The sequence below is a fragment of the Magnolia sinica genome, chromosome 2 (genome assembly GCF_029962835.1).
Source record: "Magnolia sinica isolate HGM2019 chromosome 2, MsV1, whole genome shotgun sequence".
Taxonomy (NCBI): domain Eukaryota; kingdom Viridiplantae; phylum Streptophyta; class Magnoliopsida; order Magnoliales; family Magnoliaceae; genus Magnolia; species Magnolia sinica.
Window position 1 is genome coordinate 132,676,107 of NC_080574.1, and position 10,869 is coordinate 132,686,975.

A 10,869-nucleotide genomic window follows, 5' to 3' on the forward strand; every position below is an offset into this window, starting at 1 on the left:
CAAGGTTATGGAAATTGAAGATTCGCTTGAGGATGATAGGATAGAACCTCCTCTAGTTAAAGACCCTGTGCACACTGAAGGATACATTTCAAATGATGGGTTTTCCTCCAAGAAGGCTGATTTAGAGAGCTTAGAAAGTTTTCTTTCACAATGTTTCTCTGTGTTGTTTCCTTATAGTTAGTTATGATTTTGCACATATTCTGATTATGAATTATATGTGTGCACTTCAGTGGATTGGGTACTCAAGGTCCTATTGTGTTTCGTTCCTAGGCATTTCAACCATTTCCTCCAATCACTGCTTTCTAGAATCTTCTACTCTATGATGCATTGTCCCTTAAGAAATTCAAGTATCTAGATGCCTTAGAACACAAAAAGAAAAAAAAAAGGGGGTTGGTACTTATCATACATGCATGCTTGTTTTAAAAGACCCTGTAGACTTTCCTATATTAACTAATAAATAGTTTTCTTAGGTCTGATTTAGGTCCTGTCTAGGTTGAGTTCATTATAATATTTGATAAGATGGAACCACATGTGGTAACTTGTCATTTATTGATTGATGGATGGTGTGAGCTGGGTAAAACAGAAGTTGCATTAGACATTTTGCTGTTGATGGGTGAGAAGGGTATTTTACCGAATGGGGTTAATTGTACTTCGTCGATTAAAGCCTATTGTAAAGAAAGTGAGATTTAAATTATATATGTATATACATAATATAGCTCGCTTGACTCTATCACCTAGTTTGCTTGCTCGGCTTCGCCATTTGAGGTGTGCATGTAATAATTGTGTTGGGTTTAGTACTGAATGAGACCATGTCAAGATGCGAGTGTAGTCAATGTGAGTCTCCACCATGGCCGGTTCTTGGGTCCTAGTGTCATATCTGGAGTATTTTCCTAATTGCAAACCACAAGCTCTCGCATACAGCCTCGTTACGAATGAGTCAGCCTACCACCATAGTGTAGTCACGCTATTTTGGAGTGGAGAGTAATATAAGAGAGCCTTCAAGGTAATCGAATTTGTTACACTAGAACTCAAGAATGTAGTCTATGTGGTTAGTTATAAATGAGGACCCATCTTCCTTATGTAGACCTAAGATCATTTTAGCTACCTTACATAAATAGCTAAGATAAGACTTACGATGTCATCCTGCGACTAAGAAAACTTTAGAAACCATCTAGATAATCTTACATAGTCTCTACAATACATTCTTCTACTACTCTAGAATTTTCTATACATGTAGGAACCTCTTAACTTATAAAATGTGTCAAAATGCCCAGTTTCATGGAATAGCCTCCTTAAAATTTCTGGTATATCCATAACATCAGTTAACAGATGAAGATTGATGCCCCGTGGGTTGCCAATGAATCAAGTGTATTTTTCCATATTTGAGTTTTAGTATTTTGTTTCTTTTTAAAAAATTACTTCTAACTATGATAGAAATCGTCTTGTATGGTTAAAATTAGAATATTTTTAGTATATTTTTCTACTTCAAATAGTTTTTAGTACTGTTGAACTTTGACTCTTGAATAGGGTTGAGTTTGATTGTTTAATTCTTTCTAAGTTCATATTCGATGCAGACTTTACTAAAATATTGTAAGTTTTCTTATTTTCTTATATAATCAAGATTCATACCACATTGAGGAGATGATGTTCTTCCTCTTTTCATTCCCGCGGCCTTTCTAGGGTCACCATCCCTTCTAAACCCTAGAGAGAACTCTCCTATTATAGATCTACTTCAAACCCATCCTCAAAAACCCATCTCAAACCCCCTTCACAAATCCAACACTAAACCCATTTCATTTTTCCAAAATAATTTCATCAACAATCCATTTCCTTGCCAAGGGAAGTGGCATTCTTAGCAACTGTTGCCTCCTTCTTTATTCTATGATTCTTTCCCTCATGGGGAAAAAGCACCCCCACCCTCGTCCGACCCAGAAGAATAGAAGCTTAACACACGGATAATTAGTAGTTTGTTTTGAGTCAGTTAGGACTATTTCCATGTGTTGAAAGATAATTAGAACTTTTGCTTAACTAGGTTATATTTCCCTTACATTTGGAATATCTATGCTGAAATCCATATTGTAGGATGTAACTGGCCATACTAATGACATTATGAATCCAATATATATGTATGGATTGCCTTGAAATTTTCTTGTTGCTTTGTGAATGCCTGTACTTATGATTGCCATACTGCGTCCTTGTTAACGTTATTAGCACTTCAACCCACCAGAATACTTTAAAATTTTCAACTATTCATTCATTCTTGAAATTTATGAAACTACAGTGCAGTCTACTCCTAACCCACTAGACATGAGATCGAATTGGTGATATACATCTAAGATTTTATACTACTAGAAACCTTTTTAGAATAATCATTTGACCATAAACACTGTGGGAGATTTAAATCACTAAGTTAGACAAGAATTAAAATGAGAACTCTCTCGGACCAAGACCCAAAGGACAACCTTATAAATAGAAGAATTAGACATTCCAATAATGACCATTTCCTAAACATTTAGTTGATCGGACTACGGAATTACGGAAGTATACGCCTGCGAAGCATTCGCGGCTTGACTCAATTCTCAATCCTGGGCGACTACCAATGGACTCACTGCTTTGGCCAAGCAGAAGACCAGGATCCACCAGGGCGAAGAAGGGATACAATGAGCCTTCTACCCTGATCAGGTAAATGATCGACGTATCGGGTTCAAGCCTACTACAACCGTCTCTCCGTATTGATCTACTATTGAAAACAAATATTTTTTTACTCTAGATAGAAGAAAACCGTCGCCATGAATCTAAATCTTTATAAATAAATTTTAGTAAACCATCATGGTGAAAAAGTTTTAAGGGGGGTAGACTAAAATGAGCCAGCCTAGCATAGATAGTATACACCCTACCATGCATATAAACTTGAAATCAACAAACCTAGGCAAATGAAATAATGAAGTCTTTACTTACTACTCTTAGGCAATTTCGGGGAGGAAATTATTTTTAAGGGGGGTAGATTGTAACATCCTGAATTTTCACTGTTTTAGATTTTCAAAAAAAATCCATCAATTTTTATTTTTATTTTTATTTTATTTAATTAACCTAAATACTTAATGACCATTAACACTTAATGTCAGTTTATACAGGGTGTACCAGTGAAGAACCACACAAGTCCGGTTAATCATGTAACGTCCCGTCCAACCAGAACAGTGTACTGAGGCGTCCTCGTAGGATTTGTCGCAGGACCGTTCGTTTAAACTACTCATGGTTTGGTGCCATAGCTAAATTAAGTTAGGATTAGCCCATTAGAGTAGACCAGTCGGGTTGTGATTGGGCCAAGTGCGCGCCGTCAAGCCAAATGACTATTTACACTTGGCGGCAGCCCGTGCGGGCTATACCGCGACATGGGAAGGTTAGAAAATTATAAAAATTGAGGGGAGCATAGATCTCACTGGGCTTGGGGACCATCGCGGATCACGGACCCAGTGGACACCCAGAAGTGTAATCTGGCACTTGCCAGATGCGCCCCACCAATGCCAAAATTAGAATTTGGCACGTGTAAATAAAAACTGAAATGTAAGACATTTCAGCCATCAGATTTCTTCATAATTTACGATGAGAGTCTAATGTATTTTTCTACACCCGCCCACAAAATCTGGGTCCCGATCGTGGCACGGTGACCGTTGATCGCAAATCAGACCCGTGCGACCAAACCCCATATCCGATCATCCCCAAATTTTGCATGGCCCTTCATCGGGCCATGGAGCACATATCCTATAAGTTTCATGGCCAGAGAACCACCAGGACTGCCTTAGTTATCTAAACAAGCTCTAGACCGCTCGTTGGTGGACCACTAGTTCTAAAACTATAGAATAATGTCTGTCTCATTGGGCTTGACGTCCATCGCGAGAATCGGACCTGGGTACGGTCCAGAACCGGTCAACTTGAGTCGAAGGACGAGTGCATGAGAAGTGCAAATACCCTAAAGGAAGGAGTTGGAACTTAAGTGAATTGAGTCGTCCACTCTTATGTAAAGTTGAGGATTTCGGACCGTCGGTTTGCAACCAAACTTCACACATAGAGTGAGGATATTTCTCTACTCATATCCGTATAGCTGCGGCCCCGATCGACCATCGGCGACCGTTGAACAGACTTCTCATCATATCTGTCAATCGGCGCATCCAAATGGCGGGCCGATCATATCCATACGTAAATCATCATTAGGGCTAACTATCCTACGGTGTATATTGACTTGTACACCCCATAGTGGGCCCTAAAGCTTAGAAAGACCCTCTCATAGGTCTAGTATAGTAAAAACTCAATACTTGGGGCCATTGTCACCAAATCTGGCATTATAAAAGGGCCTCATTTGGGGGCACCCCTCTCTCATACGAATTTGCCCTTGGGAATAAAGGGAGAGAGGAGAGAAAAAGGAGAAGGAAGAGAGGAAGAAGAGAAGAGAGGAGAAAGAGAGAAGGAGAGAAGGAAGAAGGGAGAGAAAGGTGGGCAAAAGGGAGGTGAGATCTAAAAACCCCTCTTCCCTTTCCTCAAGAAACCCCACATCCACAAATGCAAGCGATTTCCATCCTATTAGGGAGGTAAGCACCCATCCTTTTTGTAATCCTTTGTGTTGAGTTAGGATTTGTATGAAATCCTTACATGCAAGTGTATTGTCTTAGGATTCCGGCCGATCAACATCGAGTTTGGCGCTTCTAGGTCGTTTTTCAAGATCTCAACGATCCATAGGTGCGGACTATTACTCTTAGGTGACCTAGCACCAATTTTAATACGAGATTAATGATTTTGAATGCTTGGATGTTATTTTTGAAAGCCTAGAAAATCCTAGGAATTGTATGTTGGTTGAAATGGTATGAATTTATGTGTTTGACTTTCTCTCTCATAATGTCATTTATGTTTCTCACATGATTCGATGTATGGATGATCATATGCTCATGCCGTATTGATTTTTATACATTGTTGCTTCATATTTCGTATGATTTCATTACTCTTGTGTATATGATTTCTCAACATGGAGGAAGTGTTAACTTCCTCAATAACCCACACCACACACATACACTTTATTTATAATATTAATGATTTGCTTGTAGGAAAATTTGAATTGTATGTTGAGTAACATGAGATTACGGTGTTGAATAAGCTTGATGCGGCATTGGTAGTTGGCATGCTATAAGTCACTATTCCTACCCTTGGGTTGGTCAGGAACATGAGGAGAGCGAAGGTGGTTCCGTTGGTAGCACCACCTTGAGGCTAACCCATGGGTTTGGGCGAGTACGTGTAGGCCGCAGTAGTTAGGCTACATGGGTCGCTTGTACCCGATGTCGTTCCGCCACATACTTGCTTGGGCTCGTGCGGTTTAGTTCACTGGCTGACCCACCTGGTTGTTAACCTTGTTTGCTCACATATGTATGGAAACTGGAACACCCTACTATCATTGTAACCTATCGATACTGGATGGAATATTGATCCACAGTCTCGTGAGCCGGGCATGGTAGAATGGGACACTATGTCTGAGCTGTCGGCCTACGCTGGGGTGATGTGCCTCCTCGTAGTGACTGCGAGCGACCCCACATTCAGCACCCCCATGTGCTTGAAGTCGGGGATGGGAGAAACCCGACGGGGTCAAGAATCGCGGGGTCTCGACCTCACACATTGGGGGGTCTTGGCCTCGCAACTAGTTTAGGGCATTTGATACGTGGGGTGTGTCAGATTCTCAAATCTACTGGATGAATGGACTTAACTAAGAACCTGGTTAACATCATCATTGCACGGCATTAGCTAGGTTGGCGACTCGGCAGTCGAGGTCGCACTGAGGGAGTGTTGGCATTGGCGATCGTTAGATGTTGTCGCACGAGGGAGCGTTGTGGTGAGGGCATACATCATATCATCTTGCATCCATGCACATTAACAAGACTAGATAGATGTTTATGATTGATTGCTTTTCATTAAATTCTTATTATAATTGATGCTTGATGCGACTTAAGGCTAATAGCACCCACTGAGTTGATCACTCACTCCCACTCTGGGACGATGTTTTAAAACACCAACCAGACCCGTTCATAGATGCAGGTAATACACATTTCATGGAGCCTGGTGATGCGAACCTCGAGGAGGAGGACGAGTTCCCTTACTTCCAGTTGATGAGCAGGACCCCGTCGGATCAGTAGATGGGTCGTTGGATCGCTGCGCAGAGGGCTCAGCTTTATTCCTTTTGACATATTATTCTTTGTGATTTTGTTGGGTGACACCATGTGTGACCCTTTATATTTTTCTTGGTCATGTATATATGTGTATATATATATATATATATATGTATGCTAGTTCTCTTTCATTTCAGTCGGCAGGTGCATTTGTGCTTCATGTTCCAGGAAGTTCCAGAATGCGCATTTAGACTGGATTAATCGCATATTAATGAAAACTGGATATAAGTAACCCCGGGAACTCGGGAGTCAAGTGTATGCACGACCCCCGATTTTCAGGGTGTTACATATGTACATGCAGTTAGACATCCCATTGTATTATAACTATGTAACTCATTAAGGACAGTCTAACCTTCCTCGTTATAGGTCATGTCACTACTACACCATATGAATGGGGTTCTTAATTTTAATATATAGTGTCAATACTAAATCATTCAAAAGAACTTGTTGTTACCTATTGAACCTACTTCTTGGGATCTCTAGTCATATAGGTTAAGTTTCCATTACCGGTGTGATTTATCTAAATGGGACTCAACCTCATTCTCCTTGATATACTCATCACTAACTCTTTACCTAGCACTTTAGTTAGTTTTCAAATATGTTATCTTTAGACGTTACAAAGTCAATTGCAATTATCATTTCTTGGATCAATTGCTTTACTAAGTTATGTCTCAGATGTAGATGTCTAGACCTTACATTATAGGTCATATTATTTGCTTTAGCTATCGCATCTTGGATATCACAATGCAACGCAATTGCTGCCACTGGTTTACCTTATAAGGGTATATCTGAAAGCAGATTTTTTAACCATTTAGCCTCTTCACCTGCAGTTACAAGAGCAATAAATTCAAACTCTATTGCGGATTGAGATATACAAGTTTGCTTCTTACACTTTTAGGATATTGCAGCTCCTCCAAGAGTAACCCATAGCCACTAGTGGACTTGGATTCCATTGAATTGATATCCACTTTTTATCATTGTATCCTTCTAGTACAGTTGGATATCTAGTATACTTGAGGCCATAGCTGCAAGTCTTTTTTAAGTATCTTAGTAATATATATTACGACATTCAAGTGATTTTCTCCATGATTACCGGTGTATCTGCTTTGCTTACTAATTACATATATAATATGAAGTCTAGTGCAATTCATTAGTTACATTAAATGCCCAATGACATTATAGTACTCAAGTTGTGATACACTATCACCTTTATTTTTACATAATTTTACAAGTAGATCAAAGGGAGTGTTTGTCAGTGTACAACCTAAAAACAGCCTAAAAGATTATATTTTCTCAAATTTTTCTTTACATAGTGTAATTGAGATAAAATGATTCCACTAAAATATTTCACAATTTTGATTCCAAGAATCACATCGATATCTCCAGATCCTTTATGTCGAATTGTAAACTAAGGAAAAACTTAATTGGTTTCATTCACTACATTAATGTTAGAACCAAATATTAACATGTCATCCATATACAACATATGATAATGTATATATTTTCAAACAACTTGCTATACACATTATCTAACTCATAAATTTGAAAACTGTTTAACAACAACACTTTGTCAAATTTCTCATGCTATTGTTTTAGAGCTTGCTTTAGTTCATAAAGAGATTTTAATTAGTTTGCAGACTTTATTTTCATGACTTTTTATCACAAACCTCTCTAGGTGGTCCATGTAGATCTCTTCTTTTAATTCTCCATTTAAGAAAGTGATTTTCACATCCATTTAATGGATCACAAGATTGTAGATGGAAAATAACTATCCATACTCGTATAGTTATGATATTGGTTATCGGTAAATATGTATAAAAAAGTTAATTCATTTCTTTTGCTCAGACCCCTAAGCCACAAGCCTACCCTTGAATTTCTCAACAGACCCATCTAGTCTATGCTTAGTTTTAAAAATCCATTTACAACCTATGAGTTTGCAATCCGGAGGTATGTCTACGAATTCCCAAGTGTTTTTGTGCCATATAGAATCCATTTTAATATTAATGACCTCCTTCCAAAAGGTTGCATTAGTAGAGCTCATAGCTTCAACATATGAGGATAGATCATCCTCTACAAGAAAAGTGCAAAAGTCAGGCTCAAAGCTAGTCTCAACTCTGGCTCTTTTATTTCTTTTATGTTTCAATGGCTCTTTTATTAAGTCATTCTCTACGTTAATCTTTACATCTGAATCTACTACTTCCATGTAAGTAGTCTTAGATTTAACCAGGAATATATATATATATATATATTTTTAAATCAACATCTAAGGATTCAATGATGAAGTGGTCATCAATATGATTTTGAGACCTCAAAATGATTTATATCTATAAGCCTTTATATTTTGTGCATAACCTATATATAAATGCACAATCAAGAGTTTTATCCCCTAATTTAGTTTTTTTAAAAATAAAGGACGTCCTACCTTGGCTAGGCACCCCCATACTTTAAGATATCCCAAGTTTGGAGGTTTATTTTTTCATAATTTATAAGAATTTTTATTAGAATACTTATGAGAAACATGATTAATTAAAATATGACATGCAGTTAGGAGGACTTCTCTCCATATATTAAAAAGCAAACTAGAACTAGAAAGCATAACATTTACCATATTTATCAGAGTTCTATTTTTTCCTTTCAATTATTCCATTTTGCTGAAGCGAATGTGGTACAGTTACCTCATGTATAATCTATTTTGATTCGCAGTAAGACGCGAAGTCATGAGAAAGGTATTCTCTGCCTCGATCAGATCTAAGAACCTTTACTTTTCTCTCTAATTGATTTTCCACCTCATTCACAAAGGTTATAAATCTATTTTTTTCTTTTTCTTTACTCCTGATCAGATATAGTTTTGCACATATAGAGTAGTTATTTATGAATGTTATAAAGTATTTCTTTTCTCCACGAGTCATAATTTTTTAAGGTCACATATGTTAATGTGAATCAAATTTAGGACTTGGTTGTTCATTTCAACACATTTGAATGGTTTTCTAGAATACTTATATTGAACACATTTCAAATTTATTTTGGTTTTCCCTTTCCATTTTAGGAATAAGTCATATACTAATCATGCTTTCAATAGAATGATAATTCACATGACCTAGTCTAGTATACCACATATCAAGAGACTCAATCACGTAAGTAGAAGAACTGACATCATTATCATTCATAACATTCTGTTTGAACAATCCATTAGTTACATAGTTTTTCCCAACAAAAGTATTATTCTTATAGATAACACGTTTTATACATTCAAAAACTAACTTAAACCCATTCTTGTTAAGAGTATAACCAGAGACAAAATTCTTCCAAATATCTGGTATATGCAACACATCAAGAAGAATCAACACCTTTCCAAAAGAAAGATTCAGGCTCACATTTCCTTTGCAAGCAACCTTTGCCTTTGACAATTTTTTTATTAAAATGTCCCTCACATTCTCTATTTCTCGTAGGAGGAAAAAGGGATTATGGTCGTTATAAAGATGCTTGGTGGCACCTGAATCAATCTACCACTCATTTAAGTTACAAGCAATGAGTGCTTCAGTAATGACCCCCACAAACTCTTCTGCAACATGTGTATAGTCTTTTTCTTTCTTATCGCCTTTGTGGAACTTACATTGCTTAGCGAAGTGTTCCTTTTTTTCCACACACAACATCCTTCATTCTTCTTATTGTGTTTGTTTATTTTTTTGCTTCTTTGGCCATGTGGATGCATTTTCTTTTGTGGTCCAGAACTTTAGTTTTCTTGGCCTTTCTAATTATATTCTAAAAAATGTGGGCCCTAGTTACAAATTCTAGATCCACAAAATATTTATCACGGTTTCCAACTCCCTCTTATATAAGTATGTGAATGGTGGGATCATCAAAGCTCATGTCTTTTCTCTTATGCTTCAGAGAATTTTTATACTCATTTCAAGCTGATGGAAGGGTTTATTTATTTATTTATTTATTTTATAGCAGTTTGAAAAGCCTCATCAATCACCATACTTTTAGATGAGATCGATTTCATTAGATATCTTCTGTAACTGACGCACCTTATATACTAAGGACTTATCATCAGACATTTTAAAATTAATATAACAACTAACTGCATACTTTTTTTGTTTCAACATCTTCTATTATTAATTTCTTCCGAAAATGATTCGACAATTCTTTGGCAGTGGAGAGATAACAATAGATATTATAGTTTTCATTGTTCATTGCATTCAGAATATGATTCCAGCACATATAGTCATCATTCTTCTATTTCGATTGTTCAAAAGATGTCGCTGGTTCATTCGTATCAAGTGATGGGACAAAATCTTTAATAATATAAATAAGCTTGAGGGTAGTAAGATAAAACTCTATTTTCTGCTGCCATCTCTTGCAATTCTTCTCATAAAAAACTTAATATAGGAGCCTCGGAAACGGTAGCTATAGTGCCGAGATTTTTTAGAGAGAAAATTATTTTTAAATTATTGGTTCTAAAATGCAGAGATATAACAGAAAGTCCAAAATAATAAAATAAAAATAATAAGAGAAGAATCGGGAGAGTTAAGGCACGTTACTGTCGTTGTTTTAAAGACATATTTGCCTGCACATGAAGACGATCCTTGATGCACTGGGTTCCAGCAAGTCTACCCTCGGGATACAACAGCTCTCCTCCAAGATGAATAGCTTGAATCAA